The following is a 19077-nucleotide window of genomic DNA, read 5'->3' on the forward strand; positions in this document are numbered from 1 at the left end:
CACCCCTGTAGCTCCCCCCGCTAACAAAACCAGGCAAAACCACTACACAGTCTAAGGTCAAAGACTTAGGAGAGCAAAGAAACAAGAGAGAGAGAGACTGCAATCTAAAGGTGAGCAGCAAAACTGGAAGGACAGAGCCTTCATAGCCTAGGCTTCAACTCCGTTGTAGACAGAGACCATTTCTCTTGTCCTGAGAGACCCGACACAGTCCATGTGCAACCTAAAGGACACAGCCTTTGGTTTCTTCCTTCCCTTGGATCCTGCCAGGACACTGCTCAGCACTCTTTTCCTTGGGCCAAAGCCCTTTCAGGAATCAGGCAAACAGCTGAAGTGTCTGGATAACTGTGTGTCAGTGCCTGAGTCCCAGCTGTGACCCTGGTAGGTGTGCTGCTGCAGACGTAGCCCTGCCTGTTAGTCTGCTGTTGGATCTGCTGGATCTTGTCCTGCCCCACGCAGCCTCAGCAGTGAACACTGGCCAACTACTTCTTCTGACACATGCTGATTCTTAGTGTACTCTGACTGTATAACACTGATCTGACAGCACAGAGCAGCCAAAAATATGTTTAAGTGGCTCTTGAAAATTACCTTTGAGCATCTTGAGAACATGACATTGGCAAAGCAGTTTTCTGTTAAAGGGGAAAACCATGACTTCCCAGTGATCCTCCTGGCAGAATACTTCCTTGGGGCTGCAATATCCAGCCATAAATCTGATAGCCATAAACCAGATAAAGCCATAACTTTCTGATTGCTCTAATTCACGTGAGATGTTGATGAGTCTCAGTTAGGCTTTGGTCAAGCAGAGCCCAGTGGTGGCTTTAACTTCTCACACTCTGGTCAGTTCATCGCATCTGGACACTGACCACTGTTTGACCAAAGCAGAAACCTCTGACTTTGCATTGTCTCCCTCTTCTGCTTCCATCCCAGCTGTAACCCTCTGCTGTGAGAGTCTGCAGCTGTTGACTCTGCCCTGACTTGATTCAGCTCACATGGTAATGGTGGGGAGGCACCTCTGTACCTGCCTCACTTTATCTTGCCTAGTTTATACAACCTTTTAGACAGAAACCCATGTCCATCATGAAAGACAGAGGCATCCTATGTTCCCAGAGTGCTGTAATCTGAGAAAGCCAACCAGTTATGCATTAAAAATGTGCTAATTAAATTATTTAACTTGAGAGTGGAGGGAAGTGAAAACACTGAAAAATATCAGGTTTCCTTGGGAAAAAACAAAATTCATCTTTAAATCACACCTTGTCAGAGAAAGCTGCAATCTTAATCTTTCAGCAGCAGCTGAGTTTCTGGCCCAGTGTAAATGATCATTGCAGCACATAAAATTGCCCACTAAAACTAACTTGCTATTTTGAGATTTATTTCTTCCCTGCTCTGTTGTGATACTTAACTCTCTCTTCACCTTAAGTCTCCTCACCATGTTCATTCTCCTTTTATGAGTCAATACTCATAGAAACAGGTACCATGGAGCAACTGGTGCCTGGGAAACCACCGTGGCTGTTGCATGCTCTGGGGCAGAGATCTGCAGGCTTGAGGAGAGGGGCTGGGATGCACAGCCATGCTTTTTGTATGAGGAGTCCTGTAGCACAACAGGGATGCCTTTCCCTACGGTGTGTGTCTGGCCTCATGGTGTGAATCTGTTTTCAGAAAAGGGAAATGAGCATGGCTCTCATGTTAAAGTTCAGCACATGCTAAAGTGTTGCTGACTCAGCACCTTAATGGCCGTGATGAGTGGTGGGATGCCCTCTCAGAGCAGTACTGCACTCACCTCTCTCAGTGTATCTGAGATGAAACTGGATATTTGGTGGCACACACTAAAGCTCATGATGGCTCCTTTTAAGCTTCCTCTGGGTCTCATGGTATTTTTATTTCTCTTCCTACAAAAAAAATTATATATATATATATATATATACATATATATATATATATATATAAAAATAAAGAGGCTTGTGCACTGCTTTGTGCCCAGCAGGCACTGCCCTTACTGTGAAGCAGCTCTCCTGCCACGCTGGAGTGCTTGGGTGGCAGAGTCTTTAAAGTAATGTGGGGTTTAAAAAATATATATATTCCATTAAATTAGAGCAGGGAGAGGTGACTTTTGAGAGGGAGAGAGGGTGAACTCTTCTCCAGCAAAAATCACAGGCTAAGGCTGGTTGAGGCTAGCAGTGATCTCTTTTCCCTCATAATGTATTCAATGTCTTGGGTTTTGCTTTTTTTTTTAAGATGTGCTTTTTAAAAATGCCTTAGGATGAAAAAAACCCTTCTCTCTTAGCTATCTGATGACTGCCAGGATTCAGGAATTTGATGCAAAGAAAGGGAGAAAGAAATAATAACAAAAAATCCTACTGTGTCTGAAAGCTTTTCCTAATTTATGAAGTTTTTAAAAAAGCTGTGACTATTACCTAGAGCAGCAAGGCTAGTGCATAAAAAGCCAGTGAGATTTGGTGTATGTAATGATCCCCCTTGGATGCAATCTGAACAAAGACAGAGATTAAAGGAAGCCTGTTTTGTTAAAGAAGCCAATGCAAAACCAGTTTGCATTAGTAACTGGGGAAGAAGGCAAAGCAGTGACATGGAGGCCATGAGGAGCAGAGACCCACGGGCAGCCCGTGGAGGAGCCCACGCCGCAGCGGGTGGGTGCCTGAAGGAGGCTGTGACTGCGTGGGAAGCTCACCCTGGAGCGAGCTCCTGGCAGGGCCTGGGAGCCCGTGGGGAGAGAGGAGCCCAGGCCAGAGCAGGGTTGCTGTCAGGGCTCGTGACGCCGTGAGGGCCCCGGGCTGGAGCAGCCTGTCCCTGAAGGACTGTTCTGCTGTGGGTGACCCACGCTGGGGCAGGGTGTGAGGAGCTGCCCCGTGACAGGCCCCGTGCTGGGGCAGGGTGTGAGGAGCTGCAGCCCGTGGGAAGGAGCCACGCTGGAGCAGTTGGTGAGGGACTGTGTCCCGTGGGAGGGACCCCACAGTGCAGCAGTGGGAAGTGTGAGGAGGCCTCTCCCTGAGCAGCAGCAGCGGCAAAGCCCATCTGTGATGAACTGACCGTAACCCCCGTCCCTCATCCCCTGTGCTGCTGGGGGGAAGGAAGGACAGTCCTGGGTTGGAGGGGGGGAGTGGAGGTGTTTTTCAAACAGTTTTATTTCTCCTCTCCCTGCTCTTATTATTTCTTTAATAAATCAAACCATTTTCTCCCCAAGTTGAGTCTGTTTTGCCCGTGACGCTAATTGCCGAGTCATCTCTCTGTTCTCATCTCAACTCACAAGCCATTTGTTGTATTTCTCTCTCCCTCCTGTCCAGTTTAGGAGAGGGAGGGATTTTATGACTGGGTGGACATCGGGCTAAACCACCACAAACATGATATTGGAATAACATTTACCCTGTTTCTTTTGAAAAAAAAAAAAGAAGCTGTAAATGTTTATTTTTACAAGTAAACTTCTAAGTGCTTCAGTCAAGGACAAAATATTCCTGGGGGTGAGTTGATGGATGCTGATGTTGCAGCATCCCTGTGACTATTTGGTCAGACACCTTGGGCAGGACACAGTATGGAAATGGCCACGGTATTATTTTTGCTTCCAGTTCCATAAGTGGGCTGAGATGAAAGATGATGCTACCAAAGCAAAAGTACCAAGCGAACAAAATGAATGCTGTCAACAGGGAACTTGCCACAGCCCTTGCGAGCCTGGTCCCATGGTTACGTTACTGTCACTCTGGAAAACTTGTACCATACTTCATATTTAATTTCCTTTCGTGGCCAGAACTTCCAGCTGCTGGTTCTTGTCACAACATATTGCACACTAAACTGAGAAGTCCTCTATTAATTTTGAGTTCTCTGTAGTTATCCTTATTTACCCTTTAATCTTCTTTCTGATGAGCTAGAATATTAGTTCTTCTTATGCTCTAATTAGTCTTGAATTAGTCTTGAATTTTGATTGCATCTTTGGGAGTTTTCTTGTACCCTTCCTCACTGGTAGCCCAGGGTAGGACACAGTGTTGTTACCCCCAGAGCCATTTCTAAAGGTAATTTTGCTTCTTCTACTCCAAGATTGTTTTGTTTTGGCATTTTTTAACCATTATTTTCTTTCTCAATCCCTCCAATATTGTACACTGAGCTCTCGTTTAAAAGATTAGCCACCGTGATCCCTTCCTAGGTCCTTCTAGAAGAGCTGGTTTTCAGGGGACACAACTGTGCCATACAACTGTATCCTGCAGTATTGGGTTGGATTTGTGGAAAATGGCTTTGCACTGAGCCATTGGTGATGTTAAAGCATCTGTGCCCAAGGTCACCAGGTCTTTCTGCGCTGGTGCTTTGCTTGTGTTGCCATTGACTGATTCCCTAAATGTTTTGTCAAAGACAGACTTTGTCAGAGACTAATGGGTGTGTTTGGCTGGAGATAATAAATGTCAAAGTGTAATTTAGCTGAGAGCTAGTTATTATGAAACTGTCTTAAAAACAGAGTTTGGTGGGGTGAACTATGCCCTGTCTGTAGCGACACTGGGGAATGGTTGATGGGTTTATCTTGAACTGGTTTCCAGAGGCAGCCTGAAGCTACACGGACAAGTGAGTTCTTATCTTGATCATTCCTGATGGCCTCATTAGTTGCCCAGAGTCCTTTGTCTCCAGTCAGTGATTTGCATTTTCTGTTTCATGTTCCTCTCTGGAATTTCACTGAAGGGTTATCAGAGAAGGAGGTGGTCAGCACAAGGCTGTAGCCAACAGTAAGCCAGCAAGCAGCCTGCAGGCAGCCAAGTGCCACCTATTTTGATGCTCCCAGGTAAGCAGTGTGACTTGAGCTGTGGCCTTGGCAGCTGGCTTCTGCACATCTCCAGCTCATATAGAGGTCCTACAGCAGTGACTGCAAGCCAATGTTCATTATTTAAAGCACATAAAAATCAACCAACCTCTGACTTCACCCCATTCACATACAGGGCTGAATCAGGTCTTGGAGAAGAGGCAACACATTGCTGTGCAGGAAGCAGGTGGTGGCAACCCTGTCCTACCATTGACTAATCTGTTGCAGCTGATTGAGGGAATAAATTAGTTAATAGATGAAGGGTGAACAGCTAATAATTAATCTCTGCATTGCTGAAGTTGATAGAAATCCTCCTGGTGAGGATTTTTCAGTGTTTCATCATGTTTTAGGAACGTGAGACAGCAAGAGCTCTCCTGCTCTGCTGAGTACTCTCCCTTGCTGGCTCAGGCTGTTACATAATCATCATTTTGTCGGTGCTTTCCAATAGGAGAAGTTGAAGCCGAGTTACTTACGCCACACTTCAAGGGATGCACATGGTTGTTGGCCTGATGGTTTTACAGATGACCCCAGCGATGGGACCTGTCAGAGTCCTGCCTTCAGAGCTCCCTCAGATGGGACCGTTTTCCTTAGGGATGAGCAATATTCAGAGCCTGACACTTGTCAGCTGCACAGTTTTTCATGTTCATAGTGTCTGTCAGCCTGCCTTCTTTTTTCTCTTCAAGGGCCGTACGTGCATATACGTGTATTTATGTACACATTCAACCGAGTGAAAGGGCTTCTGTGCAGAACACACAAAGCTGGATTGTAAATGACACCAAAACTGGAAAAAAGGCACACATTTCTAACAGTGAGGGCAATTAAGCATTGGAGTAGCTTAGGCTCTGTCAGACTATCTGTTTCCCAAAGTCTTTACTTGCATATCACATCCTTCTCCGAAACACAGGCTATAATTCAGTTAGTGGTTATCGGGCTTACAGCCAGGGTCACCAAGTGAACCTCGGTGGCATGTAGCGTGGAAGAGGTCTCCCTGGGTGATGACAACAATCCATTCAGGCAATGCTAATGGAAACCCAGAGAGGGTTGTGCTCAGGAGCTCTGCTGCTTGCTAGTGCAGCAAATGGAAATTGTGGGGTAGTTTTATTTAGATGTAAACACGGTATTTCTGTAATGAACCAAGCAGACAAATGGATAACATAATCAGTGCTGTAGACCCTTCAATCATATTTGTTTTACTGTGCCCAACACTTCAGCTTTCTCAGTAAGCCAAAAATGTTTGTATTGACAGTTTATCACTGTGAAATGGCAGCTGGAGGTTTTGGAAGGGTAGAGACAGATGGGGTTTTTGACCTCTGGGGAGGCAATTTGAGATGGAAAAGAAGTACGTTAACAGAATAAATTCTGCTAAAATTATGGTTAAGTGACTAGCTAAGAGTGTTGACCTTTAAATCACTGTATTTAAGCTTTGAAGTCAACAAATGATCTGGATAAGTGAGGTGGTGCTGAAGGGAATGAATTATTGTTGTAGGGTATCTGCAGACTCAGGAAAGCAATGCGGTGTTGGTGAGCTAATGTTTAAAACCCTTTTATTCTGCCAAGTGAACACATTTTTGTGGCGACCCTTAGATCTGGGACAGAGTCCTAGAAATTGCAATGCATGTACAGGTAAGGTGAGGCAGCGTGGAGGAGAGGAAAATGTGCTTTGTATAACAGATGTGCAAAAACAGCAAAGGAAGGAGACTCGGGGATAAAAGCATGTGATAATTAGAAGGTAAAGATCCAAGTGTGTGGCAGATGCAAGAGGAGCTAATCAGGTCTTATGGCGAATAAGCAAGAGGATTAGTTAAAATCAGGAGAGAGAATGGTTTCATTATACAAAGCCTTTGTAAAACCTCATTTGAAATATCATGTCCAGCATTGGGCAGTGGGTTTAAAGGATATTCACAATATCACCAGAGTGTAAAGGCAGTGTTACAAGGCTTATCAAGGCATTAGAGGGGCAAGCTTGGGAAGAGAGGCTCCAGGAGACACCTTGACAAAAGAAGGAGCAGAGGACTTGATTGCATGTTGTCAGCATTCAAAGAGGCTCAAGAGCCTGAGGAAGGATTCTCAGTATGCAGGGCTGTGGCAGTGTTAGAAGTTGGTGGGTAATGAGTGTTAAAGGCCAGATGCTGGAGGCATCTTTTCTGACTGCAAGGCACGTGGTACAAAGAGCAAGTGGGTCAAACAGCCGGTCACTGTCCTGTTGATGGTCACAACCTCAGCCTACCCAGGATGCCTCAGAGACTGTGGATAGAAGGTGAGAGCCCAAGGCTTGTCTCACTGATACACTTCTCAGTATTGATGTATTGAGCCCAACTGGTTTCAAAATAGTCCCAGCCTCCCATGGGAGAGCCTTGAAAGCTGAATGACAATTAAAGCATAGGGATGAGTGAGTGTGTAAAAGCACAAATGCCTGTGGAAGCACTGCTCCTAAACAGAGGGCAAGTGCATGCTGTTTGTGAAGACTTGAGAGGAGCAGTGCCAGCATCAAAGTCAGTCACCAGCATTGTCTCCTTCACTGTGTGGAGAAGTGCTCAGAGGCACTGCTCCCTAAAGAGTCCTTTGCAGGTGGGAATTACAGCAGAGAAGGAAAGTTAGAGATTACAGCCATAAACTGTAGAAGATTCAACACTGATTCAACTGGTGAGGAGTGAATTTGCCTTCAGAGATGAGAAATATGATTTGAAATATGATTTTGAAGAAATGCCTTAAGAGGGACATCAGTGATTAATCTAGCATGTGATTAGAACAGGTCATAAAACAGAAACTCCAACTGACATCTGCCTTGCAAAATAAGGCACTAATTCTCCATGGAAATTCATAAGCCAGAAAACTGGCCCACGGTGACCTGGTGACAGCAGCACACAGGAGATGTGCAGGTCCAGTTTGTTGGACTAGGCATCAAGTCTGGTCACTAGTAAGAACAAACCTCATGTAATTAATCGCTGTTCCTCTTCATTTTTTGGGGAGAAAGATTTATACTTTACTCCAGGGCAGAAGGCATAGGCATTAAACAGTGCAAGTATGTCATTGCTCATTTCAGTCTTAATGCAAACATATTGGAATTTTGATTATGTTTGTTCATTGTTCTTCGAGCTCTTCATCCAACCTGATGGAATTGAGCTTGTTTATGAAGATGGAAAAGGAGGAGGAAGAATCATTATCATCTTTATGAGGTATTACAGTCCCACTGATCAGCAGCCTGCTCAATTCTGAGTGGTAATCAACATGCACCTTTCATATTTTTTTGCTTTGTGCTTTACTGTGACCTATAGTCTGCCAGACGTGGGCATGTAAAACAGAGAATGGGCAATTAATAATTTGCATTAGCCTGCATGCTCACAGTGTTATAGAAAGCGTGCGTGTGCATGCATAGAGAAAGCACCAGTGGTCCACAGGGCATCCACCCATTCAATTTTTCATCCTTTCAAAAAAAACCCAATAAACTAAGCCTCATCTTTCCATCTCACATGGGGCAAAAGCAAAAGAAAACCTCACCTGTCATGAAAGTTGGGAGATGCCTGTGAATGCTGTCCAACCATTTTTAAAGTTACTTCATTTCTTTTGTGGTAAATACACAAAAATACCCACAAATGTGAAAGCTTAGATTAATGAAGGTGCTGTGGAATAGTCTGTGAGATGGTGTCAGCTTGTTAAAACCCAGACTTCGGAGTGTGCTGAATTGAGGTATTTTCAAGCTGTAACTACGCAGAGCGGCAATATTTTGGGGGAGAAGTTAGAAATCCTGGCTGGTTCAGATTAAGTCAGGACTTCATCAGAGCTGGAGTGCCTGCCCTGGGCCCAGGGAGGCTCATTCTCTCTTCCTTTTGGGTCTCCCTGGAATCTGCTGCCAGGAAATGGCACTTGGATGCTCATGAGCTGTCTGATGGCAGGGCCTGGCACTGTGTGAGAACTGCAGCTCCTTGGCACTGTGCAGGCTGAGGGAGAGACGTTTCCCATCTGAGCAGCATCCTCTGAATATAGAAATGCCAGACAGCGGCTTCCTGGGGCACTGGGATGTCAGGAAATCTGCAGGATGGCCTCATCATGCAATGAGGATGTGAAAATCTCCCAAGTGGGGATGGGAAGATACAGCCAAACCAATAACGTGGGGTTTTCAAAAGAAGCCAGAGGGATTTGGTGGATTTCAGGTAGGTACCTCAACACCTTGGCCTCATCCATCCCACATTTTTCTCCTGACTTGAAGCTTCTGAACAGGAGCCACAGAGGTCTGTATTCAGCAAACACATCCTGTTGTTCAGCACCTCATGGCACAGACCTGAGAGTGGAAAACCATAAACACTCCTTGTAGGCACCAGTGCCAAGCTGGCACCTCTTGCTGAGCCAATCTTCTTAGACACCAAAGTCATTGCAGGGAGATCACAGCTGGGAGTTTTCAGCAAAAGTGATGTAATTTGGCTGTTACAGAAATCTTTACAGCTCACATTGACAGTTGCTCTAGTTATCTCCCCTGTCTCTTGTAGTTGCTCACGTGCTTTCTATGCATGCTCACAAAAAGTACAAGTTTTCTGGTTTGTTTTGGTAGGAATCCGTGTTTCTCCGCTGCCTAAGGAGGTGTGGATATAAAAATGCACACTCATGAATACAAAAATCAGGAAAATAAGATAAAGTAAAATGAAACAAAGATGCGAGGAAAAGAAATGTTTTTGTGAAATGAAGGGATTCTAAAGGGTTTTTTTGGTTTATGTCTATGAATACATCACAGAAGAAGATCAGCCTGGGATGATATTCATCCTGAAATGAAAGGGATTCTTTGCACCTTCATTTCCAGACCATGCATTAGAGCTCTTAATCCATATGATTTTAGGCAGAAGGTGCACCAAGTGACAAGGCATAGGACGGACTGGCAGGTCCTTACAAAGGGTTTGTCCATTGCTGGAGCAATGTTTGGAGCAACGGCTCTTGCTTTTTCCTTTGAACTGCTTGAGCCAGTGCACCATACTGTTGGCTCTTTTATAGCAGGATCAAAGTGTAATAACTTAAAGACACCGTTTCTTTGTGCTCCTTGAAGTGAACACTGGCACAGTTGTCTTACCTCCGTGGTGGTGATCCCATGCCTCTGAGACATGTCCCTGCTGGACCTCAGCCAAATTACACACTGTAGCTGTGTGCAGCTGGTGTTGCAAGACATATTTATGTGATTTGGCGTTGGGCTGACTGTCTCTTGCTGACCCCTCAGCTGCTGATTTTAGTGGCTGTGGTGGAGTGGTCCTGACGGAGCTTCCTACTGTGACATCCTCAAAGCTGAGTGCAGGGTGCAGGGGAGGGGACGTGCAGAGAGAGAGGCCGTAAGCAGCTGGGGATGCTCCACATCTCTGTGATCAGGGTGGCTGTTTCAGATGTTGCACTGGGGATCTGGGTGTTGGACTTTATGGTCCAAAGCTGCAAACTGTCTTTTTCTTCTGTCTGTAGTAGGGTCAGGTTCTGTGCAATGTCAGATGAACCCCTTCTCTCTCCTCCACAGCTGCTTACACCGTCTCTACTACTCTAAAGTCTGAGGTATTCACAGCCTTCCAGGGAATTGTCTGTATAACTGTAGGGTGAAGCAAAAAGTGCAGGATCTTCCTGTGGCAGAGCTGGGATGCTCTTCAGACACCAGCTAGTGTTGACCTTTTGTCTTTTCACTGCTCACCAGTGTCAATGATCATCTGTCTTCCACTAGATTCCCATCTTCTCAGCCCCAGCAAGGGAGATGTGATAGTGGGAGTGCTCCATTCAAGAGGAGGATGATAGTAATTTATATATCCTGCTGATGCTGGTGAAGGGGAAAGTAAATTTATGACTTGCCTATCCACGTCTCTTTACTTCTTTGACAAGATTGGTTGGACAAATAGAGCAAAACCATCTTTGCAAGTCCAAGGACAGCGACTGCCTGGCCTGCACCATCAGACACTGAAATAAGGCTGCAGCACAGAGAAATCATCCTCTAGCCTGGTATCCAAGGATGTTATCCCAAGTGTAGTTAATGCATTCATGTTACCATCCTGTCTTCTATTGGATTCAATATATTAAAGTGTTACTCAATCTATTTTCTATTTAGTTTGCAGTAACCTCTGGTATTAACCTTTCCATCTTTAGCATGTGCTGGGAGAGCAGAACAGACAGCAAATAGAGATCTGTCTGAAATATGTCATGTTTGCTGAGAATGTAAATCTATTTGCAAATGCCTCAGAACAAACTTTGAGTGGGTGGAGCTAGCTAATAAACTAGAATATTCATCTTTCACATCACTCAAACTTCTTGCTGAAAGCCATTGTTTTTATGCTGCATTCACCTTGAAATCCCTAATTACTATCAGGGACCTGAGGCATCAGTTGTAATTTCTAATTAAAATAACTAAAAGAAAAACGTGCTAGAGTACGAAAGTCACAGCCAATGCTGCACATGAAAGCGTGGAGACCCTGCTGGCACTGGGAATATGCATTTGTGTGAAAAAGAAGCACTGCTCCAAAGCTGTTGGAATTTGGAGCTGCATTAAGCTGGAAATACTCGAACACCAATCAAATGTTGCTTTATTTGCTGGTTTAAAAGAAGTTATTTATGCAGATGATGAACACAATGTCTATCCCCAGCAGCTCAAGTAAAACCAACTGGCTGAGCGTGTATTATGATGTCATGATGTCCCAGTATTATTGAAACAATAGCCTTGGCCAAGGTGATCACAGCCATCTGACCATCTCTGCTCATGGTCAAATACAATGGTGGGGGTTGGAAAGGACCTTTAGAGATCATCTAGTCCACAAAAACAACCTCAGAATCCCTTGGCTCCCATCATATTGACACCTGGCATACATCCTTAGACACTTTTTTAGCTGGAATTCTTTAAGGTAGTTTTATTACTGAGGACCCTATCTTATTTCTTGAATTATTTTTTAAAGTAAATTACATAATGATCCTTTCCACCTGGAGTGGAACTGTTAGAACTGCAGAGAAGTGGAACTGAAGTTTTTTGTTGCATGCATCCTTTCTGGATAATTATAGCTTTAAAATACATGTTTTCCTACGTTGTTTAAAAAGAAACTGTCATGGAAACTTTTGCAAGAGAAAAATTCATTATCCTGGAACAACGTAGTTGGAGAAAACAAAGGAAAATAAAAAAGAAAAGCAAAAGAAAAGTGATAATTAGTAGAGAAACCTCACCAGGAAACATTATGCAGTCATTTATTCTCTCCTACGCACTATGCACTATCACATGGTTCTTCGAATTTGCCTTACAGACAGTAACAATACCATGCCCTAAAAAAGAAACAGAGAGCTTGAAGGGCCAAACAGGAGATTTGGAGGTGCTCCATAATGGAACCTACGCTTGTTTCTTTTATGGCAGCTGATACAATCTTTTGATACCTATTGTTTTTCGTAGCAAATCACTCTTTTCTCTTTATTGCTAGAATATCTTGTTACCAGGAACCACACAGCCCAAGGGTGGTACTGCCAGTATTTTTAACTTCAGACAAAACTGTTAATCAGCCACCCACGACAAAGCTCCTCACACTGACAGAAGGGAGTTTGTTTTTTTCCCCTGTTTTAGACAAAAGCTCTTTCTCAGAACCAGGATCCAAGTAGGCAGAGTAATACTACTGGGCAAAGAAACATATGTTTTACAGACTTGTTGGAAACCTTCCCACTTTGCTCCAAAAAAAAATTGTGTGTTGAGAAAGAGAAAGTTAAATGTACCTTTAAGGGAGACAGTAAATTCCCACCCTGGGAAACCTTTGGGAAGTGTTGCTGTTTGCTGCAATCTGTTCTGCACCCAGGGCAAAAAGAAAAAAGATGCCCTTTAGAAATAGTTCTGTGACTCTCTGGGCTAAATCATCATTGCTGATGAATTAACAGTCTATCCAGGCAGTGATGAGCATTACCAGAGGAAATCAGCCCATCCTTTTTTCCAGTTTGGTGGTGGGATTTTAAAAAGTTCTAGTGAAAACACTGGAGAAGGTTTCAGTTCCAGTAACAAAACAGCATTGAATCATGCAGGGAGACAAAACAGTTCCTAAGCTCCATAGATAAAGGGGAAAAAACCCCTCAAACCCAACCAAACATTTTGATGGTGTTTATTTATGCATTTTACAAAACCCATTAAAGATTATTTTGGCAAAGCCAAGCTTTTGCTCTCTTCTGACAGTTTTGCCTTCCTGTTTTAATTTGGTGCTCATCTGTGCTGGAAGGCAGACGTCAGTCTTTGTTGTCTCAGACAGGTTCTCAGGGTTAAAGGGTCAAGAGTCACAGATTGGAAGCCCAAGCAAGATGAATCGAGAAAAAATAATGTGCAGGATTTTAACAATGAATGCAATTAACTGTTGGGATAATTTACCTCAGGGTATGATGGCTTCTCCATCACTCTAACTCTTTAAATCATGACTTGAACAGTTGTCTAAATGATGTTGTGTAGCTCAGAATTAAATTATGTTGATGGAACAGTTGAATTTTTATATAGAAGGGAGGCATTTTTTGTCCTTTAATGTCCTCTGTGTATGTGTATTTACATATGGAGAACCATATATATATATTTATTGAAACCCCCCACATCTAAATGATTAAATGCATTGAGCACATCCTCATGTTGGGAAAACATTATCTGCTTGTAGTTCCAGAGTAGCAGAATATTAGCAGAGAATTCACATCCTACCTGCTCCTATGTGCAATAAAAGCAGATTAGGGGTTTCCCCCTAGAAAACTGTTAGGGAATATCCTAATCCGTGATCTGCAGTCTGGTAGATCTGCCTGCAGTAAAGGATCACCACTGTCCAAAAGTGGTGTTAAACTGTCATAGTTTTCACTGTAAAAGCAAGTTGTCTTCTGCACTACAACCATTTAATAAACATTGCTAAGATGCACCATTTTAATGGGAGGGACAAACTGATCTTCACTGCTCTGTGATGAAATGGGCCAAACTATTTCTTGCTGGAGGAGAAAAATCTTGTTTTTTTCCTGAAAACTTTGCTCACATGTTAATGACAGGCCACGTTCAGATTAATTCACAACCTGCCTGGTTGCCCAGGTACTCATCATGGCTGGGGAATCTGTGAGCAGCACGTAGGCAGAGGCACGCTGCAGGCGAGGAGCGTTTCTGCAACAGCCCCTCGCCGGCGCTCGCTTTCCCCATGTGTTCCTATTGATCCATCGATCCATTGACTTCACAGGGCCTGCTCACATTTGATGTTTGCTTATCATCCAGATTTACTGCGAGGTGGAAATGGAAAGGACAGGCAGAGGGGCAGGGATCCTCTGCTGCTCAGTGAGGGAGGAGGCGTTTGGTTCCCTTTGTGTGACCGGGGTGACAGCTCCACTCCAATGCGTTGGGCGTTTGTTCAAGAAACACAAAGTACTGCTGATGCTACAATTTCAGCATCATCCTAGGGCTTGATTTTTTTTTTTTACCTCTTCATCCTTGTTTGATGGGCTTAAGCATTAGGGAGTAGTAAAAATATTGCAGTCCTCATCAAGATTAAGGATCTTCTTACACGAGGGTAGGCAAGAAAGGATGGTTACTTCAGCCTAAAGGTTTCCACTGACTGTTAGGGTTTATTTGATGCAACTGTCTCTAGTTTGGGAGGCTGCAAAATGCTTCACTTGAGAGTTTTTCTTCCTCTTCTTTACCTGTCCTTCTTCAACGTCACCACGTAAATCTCCATTTACCTTACTGCCATTGACACACACTGAGGATTGAACGCTGAAGGTTTTGACAGACCAATCCTTCATGGTCTGAGCTGGATAACTTGAGCAAAATGAGGCGCCTGCCAATCAGTTTGAATGAGCTGTGGGTTGCGGCAGAGGCTGTCTGTGTTGTCAGTACAAGTCAGATCAATTACGTTTGAAACAAATCTTTTATTTTAAGCTTAAATGATCTATTTAGGTCAGCACCTCAGAAACTAATTCTGTGCCCCTGGCAGTGCAGCTGGTTCTCATTGCACACCACTTACCATTAATAAGAGTTTAGATGCTTGCTTTTTTTTTTTCCTTTAATATTTGTAGGCTGAAAGTCCTGGATGTGTTTATGTGAAGTTGCTAACTTTCAGATGATCAGCAAAAAAATGCAGCTTCAGCACTTTCTAATTGTACATAGCAGGTAGTCACTAGGGAAAAAGAAGTGATTATGCTCCCAAGAAGATGAAAAATATTTAAATTCCCACTGTTGCAATTTCATACCGTGGCCTGCAGATGTATTGCTTTCTTCCAGGGCTGCTCTGTGAAGCAGCAGAAATTGGGATTGCCCTGGGCCTTGCACAGGGATCCGGAGAGCCAGGGATGCGACTGTGCAGGTGGCAGCAGGAGGCAGCAGCTCAAGCAGTCAAGGATGAGAATACACTGGGTTTGATCTGCTGCCCACTCAGTCTGTGACACTTCTTCCACAGTGTTCAGTGCTGGAAGTGGCAGAGGTATTAAAAACAAAATAGGTTTGGGAGTGATTTTCCTTACCAAACAAGTTATACCCTGAAAATCCAACCAGCTGAAGTGTTCTCAGCTACTCCACTGTCCTGTCCTCCAGTTACAGTGTTTTAAATTTACCTCTGCTACAAAATGTTTCGTGTTTCCTGCTTGTACACAGCATAAATCACTGGGACAATTTCATTTCTTATTTATTTTTGTTAATACGGAAAAATATTTTCAACCAAATGCAGTCTGTTAATAATTCAGTATTTTAAATGAAACTGAAAAATTGAGGTCCTGATCTGATTGCTTCAGATCTTGGGTCTGGATAAGGATGCTACTCTGCTGTCCAGCTTTGGTATAATCACATCTCTTACACCTAATTTTCCTCTTTCTTTTGCGTACGATTGGGAAATATTCCCTGGCCTATGCTAGCTTGTGGATTAATGTGTCTGAGATGTATAAAGCAGTGAAAGAAAGGTCCATGAATAAACATCTTTGTTTTCCTTTGCTACGGCTGACAGTGGTCTGGGGTCATTTGAATAGAAGCATAAGTTATTTTTATAGCTGGCTTGCTCCTGTGCATACAACAACAGTCACAACAGCATGTCACAGTCCAGTAATCCCCAGGACACAGAGATCAGATGGCCTTGGTGCTTTGTTTTCAAAACATCCCTGCTGTGGAGTGCATTGTATAATGCAAAGACACTTTTCCTACTTGAGTAAGGAAGGTGAAGGGTTTGGAGGACAAGTGTGCTGGGGAGCAGCTGAGGACCCTGGGGGGTGTTCAGCCTCGAGAAGGGGAGACTGAGGGGAGACCTTACTCTCAGCAGCTCCCTGGCTGGAGTTTGTGACTGAAGCTGGTCAGTCTCTGCTCCCAAGCTACAAGGGACAGGGACAAGAGGAAACAGCCTCAAGTTGCCTCAAGGGAGGTTTAGATTGGAAATGGGGAACAATTTCTTACCCCAAGGGCTGTCCATCCCTGTCCCAGGCTGCCCAGGGCAGTGGTGCAGTCCCCATCTCTCGGGAGATCCCAAAGCTGTGTAGCTGTGGGGCTGAGGGACATGGGTTAGTCGTGGCTGTGGCAGTGATGGGGCAATGGTTGGACTCCATGAGCTTAAAGGGCTTTTCTAACCTCAGCGATTCTGTGATTTATAATTGTTGAGAACAATTTCCTTGGCATAGGAATACGTATGTATATAGACACCATTTGTCCTTTGAAGGGGGAAAAGCTTTTTGGGCAGGTACCTGGGATGGATGTGTACAGACATCTTTGCTCTGCTGGTTTCCTGGTGCAATGGGCTCCTAGTCAGCACATCCTGGGCAAAGCTGTGCCTTATACAAATGCTGCACTGTTGCCTGTGTGTGCATTGGGGACCTCTAGCAGTTGTGATGACAGAATGCTTTCTACTCATTTGCTTTTTGTATGATTTCTCTGAATGGAGCTTTTTAATGTAACAGAACTCGATTGAACAGGGAACTGTGTTTACATGACTTCCTTCTTTTCTGAGTTTCAGCCTGTTATTTCAGGCTGAATTGACAAGTTTATTACAAGAATGGGAGAGTGAGCATCCCTAGAAAAGCTCAAATGTTTTTCCTTCTCTGCCTTTAGCACCAGAGGCTTTAGCAAAGGGCATTCAGGGAAAGGAAACTCTAAAGGACAAAGACCTTTTTGCTCTCCTCACTGCCCATTTATGTAAAGAAACATCACAGACCTGGGAATGGATACGAAATGCAAAATGCTCACCAATTTTAGTTAGTTTTCTTACTTGGTATTAGTGAAGTTGTTTACACTTGAGCCAATCCCAGGAGTACTCAAGGGATAAGTTCTGGCTTCTGTTAAAGGGTATGGAGGGAAGTTCTTCCAAGTGGTGGCCGTTTGCATTTCTCATGTGTATAAGGAGAGATATCCCAAGGAACTCGTGGCATCTGTTCTCTGATACTGGTTTTGAGTTAAAAGTACCACATTGTGACTGATGTGACCTGGCGCTGCCAGTCTAGTCCTTGGGCAGTGGGCTCAAGTCTGTGCCAGAGGAGTTTCATGGGCAGCAGGGCTGGTCTCAGCATGAGACTGCTGGAGCTGAGGCTTCGATCTCTACATTGCACATTTGAGGGAGAGCTGTCTTCAGACTTTTCCTGCTCTTGATCTCATTAGCAATCAGGACTCATTTTCTGCTTAATTTTAACCAAAAGGAATCTAGTTTGTGTGCCCAGTCTGCAATGAAAACCAGAGCTTGCATAGGGATACACAGACCACTTTCCTGCTCCAGCATAACCAGTCCTGTAACCTCTTGCAGGTACTACCGTGGCAGGTTGGCCCTGGGCCACTTGTTTCAGCCTGATGAGGTGTTTAGGGAAACCTGAAGCTTGCAACACTCACCTGCTCCCCTGCACTGATTCCTCCAGTGCCCCGAGCCTGCTTGAAAGGCCATCAAAAAGAGAAGGTTTTCCAAGAATTAGTTTTGTGCTTAGTTTTCTTTTGCCACTGTTGATTGGCTTCTGGATGCTGTTGATGCTGCCCTGACTGTGAACATAGACCTAGGGTGGATGGATTTCACTCTGTGAGACCAAGGGGGAACATCTGTCTCACCTGTCACCAGAGTTACCTCCTTTTTCCGACAGCAATTTCACAGAGAAGCAGAAAAAGACCTTTTCGGTTACAGCATCAAAGGCAACGGGAGGAAAAGAGGATCCTGAGCCAAAACCTTCTCTGCTGACTCATTAGATGGGACTGGGAGCAATGGCTGTAGTCTGCACCTGGATGACAGACATTGAATAACTAGTGACAAGGCAGTTTGTGTAGTGGTGTGCAGTGCCAGAGATCCCTCTCCAGAGCCTGCTCAGGGAGCTGAGTAAAGCTGCAGTGTGTTCATATTGATAGCAAGCAGGTGAAGTTTATTAACTGTTAAATCTTCTTCCTTTGTTGACCGAGAAAATAAACCTGCTCCAATGCTTGCATGAGCAGAGTGAAAAACAGCAGTGGGATTAATGGAGTCTCATGATTACACCTCACCCCTGCAACATTGGCTCCCCAACTGATCTCCATGGTGTGTTTAGAGTAATGGGAATCCCACCTTGCATTGAGCAGGGGAGAGCAGAGCCAGGTGAGCACTCCTGGTAGGTTCCAGCAATACTTAGTCATAGAATCATAGAATCATAGAATCACAGAATGGTGGGGGTTGGAAGAGGCCTTTAGAGATCATCCAGTCCAACACCCCTGCAGAAGCAGGTTCCACCTAGATCAGGTCACACAGGAATGTGTCCAGGCAGATCTTGAAGCCCTCCAAGGAAGGAGCCTCCACACCCTCCCTGGGCAGCCTGGGACAGTGCTCCCTCACTGAACAGGGAAAGAGCTCACCTCACCAGGGAACTTTTTGTGTTCCAGCTTCATCCCATCACCCCTTGTGCTGTTGCTAGATACAAGAGAAAAAAGTGCTGCCTCAACCTCCTGACACCCACCATTGAAATATTTGTCAATATTACTGAGATCCCCCTTCAGTCTCCTCCAGACTAAACAGCCCCAGGTCCCAGAGCCTTTCCTCATAAGGAAGATGCTCCAGTGCCCTGATCATCTTGGTGACCCTGCACTGGCCTCTCTACAGCAGTTCCCTGTCTCTCTGGAGGTGAGGAGCCCAGAACTGGACACAGGACTCCAGATGAGGCCTCAGCAGGGCAGAGCAGAGGGGGAGCAGAGCCTCCCTTGACCTGCTGGCTACACTCTTCTTAATGCATCCACACTCGGTGCATCAGAGTCCCTGCTGTTCTGTCATGGGACTGGGCTCCCCATGGAGCTTTGGAAAGGTAGGCAGAATATGCAGTTGTTTGGTGGCATGATCTAGAAATTTAGAGTCGCCTTCTTCCTGGATCTCTGTTAACTGCCCATGACTGGCTGTTAAAATTGT

The sequence above is a fragment of the Colius striatus genome, chromosome Z (genome assembly GCF_028858725.1).
Source record: "Colius striatus isolate bColStr4 chromosome Z, bColStr4.1.hap1, whole genome shotgun sequence".
In the NCBI taxonomy this organism is placed as follows: Eukaryota; Metazoa; Chordata; class Aves; order Coliiformes; family Coliidae; genus Colius; species Colius striatus.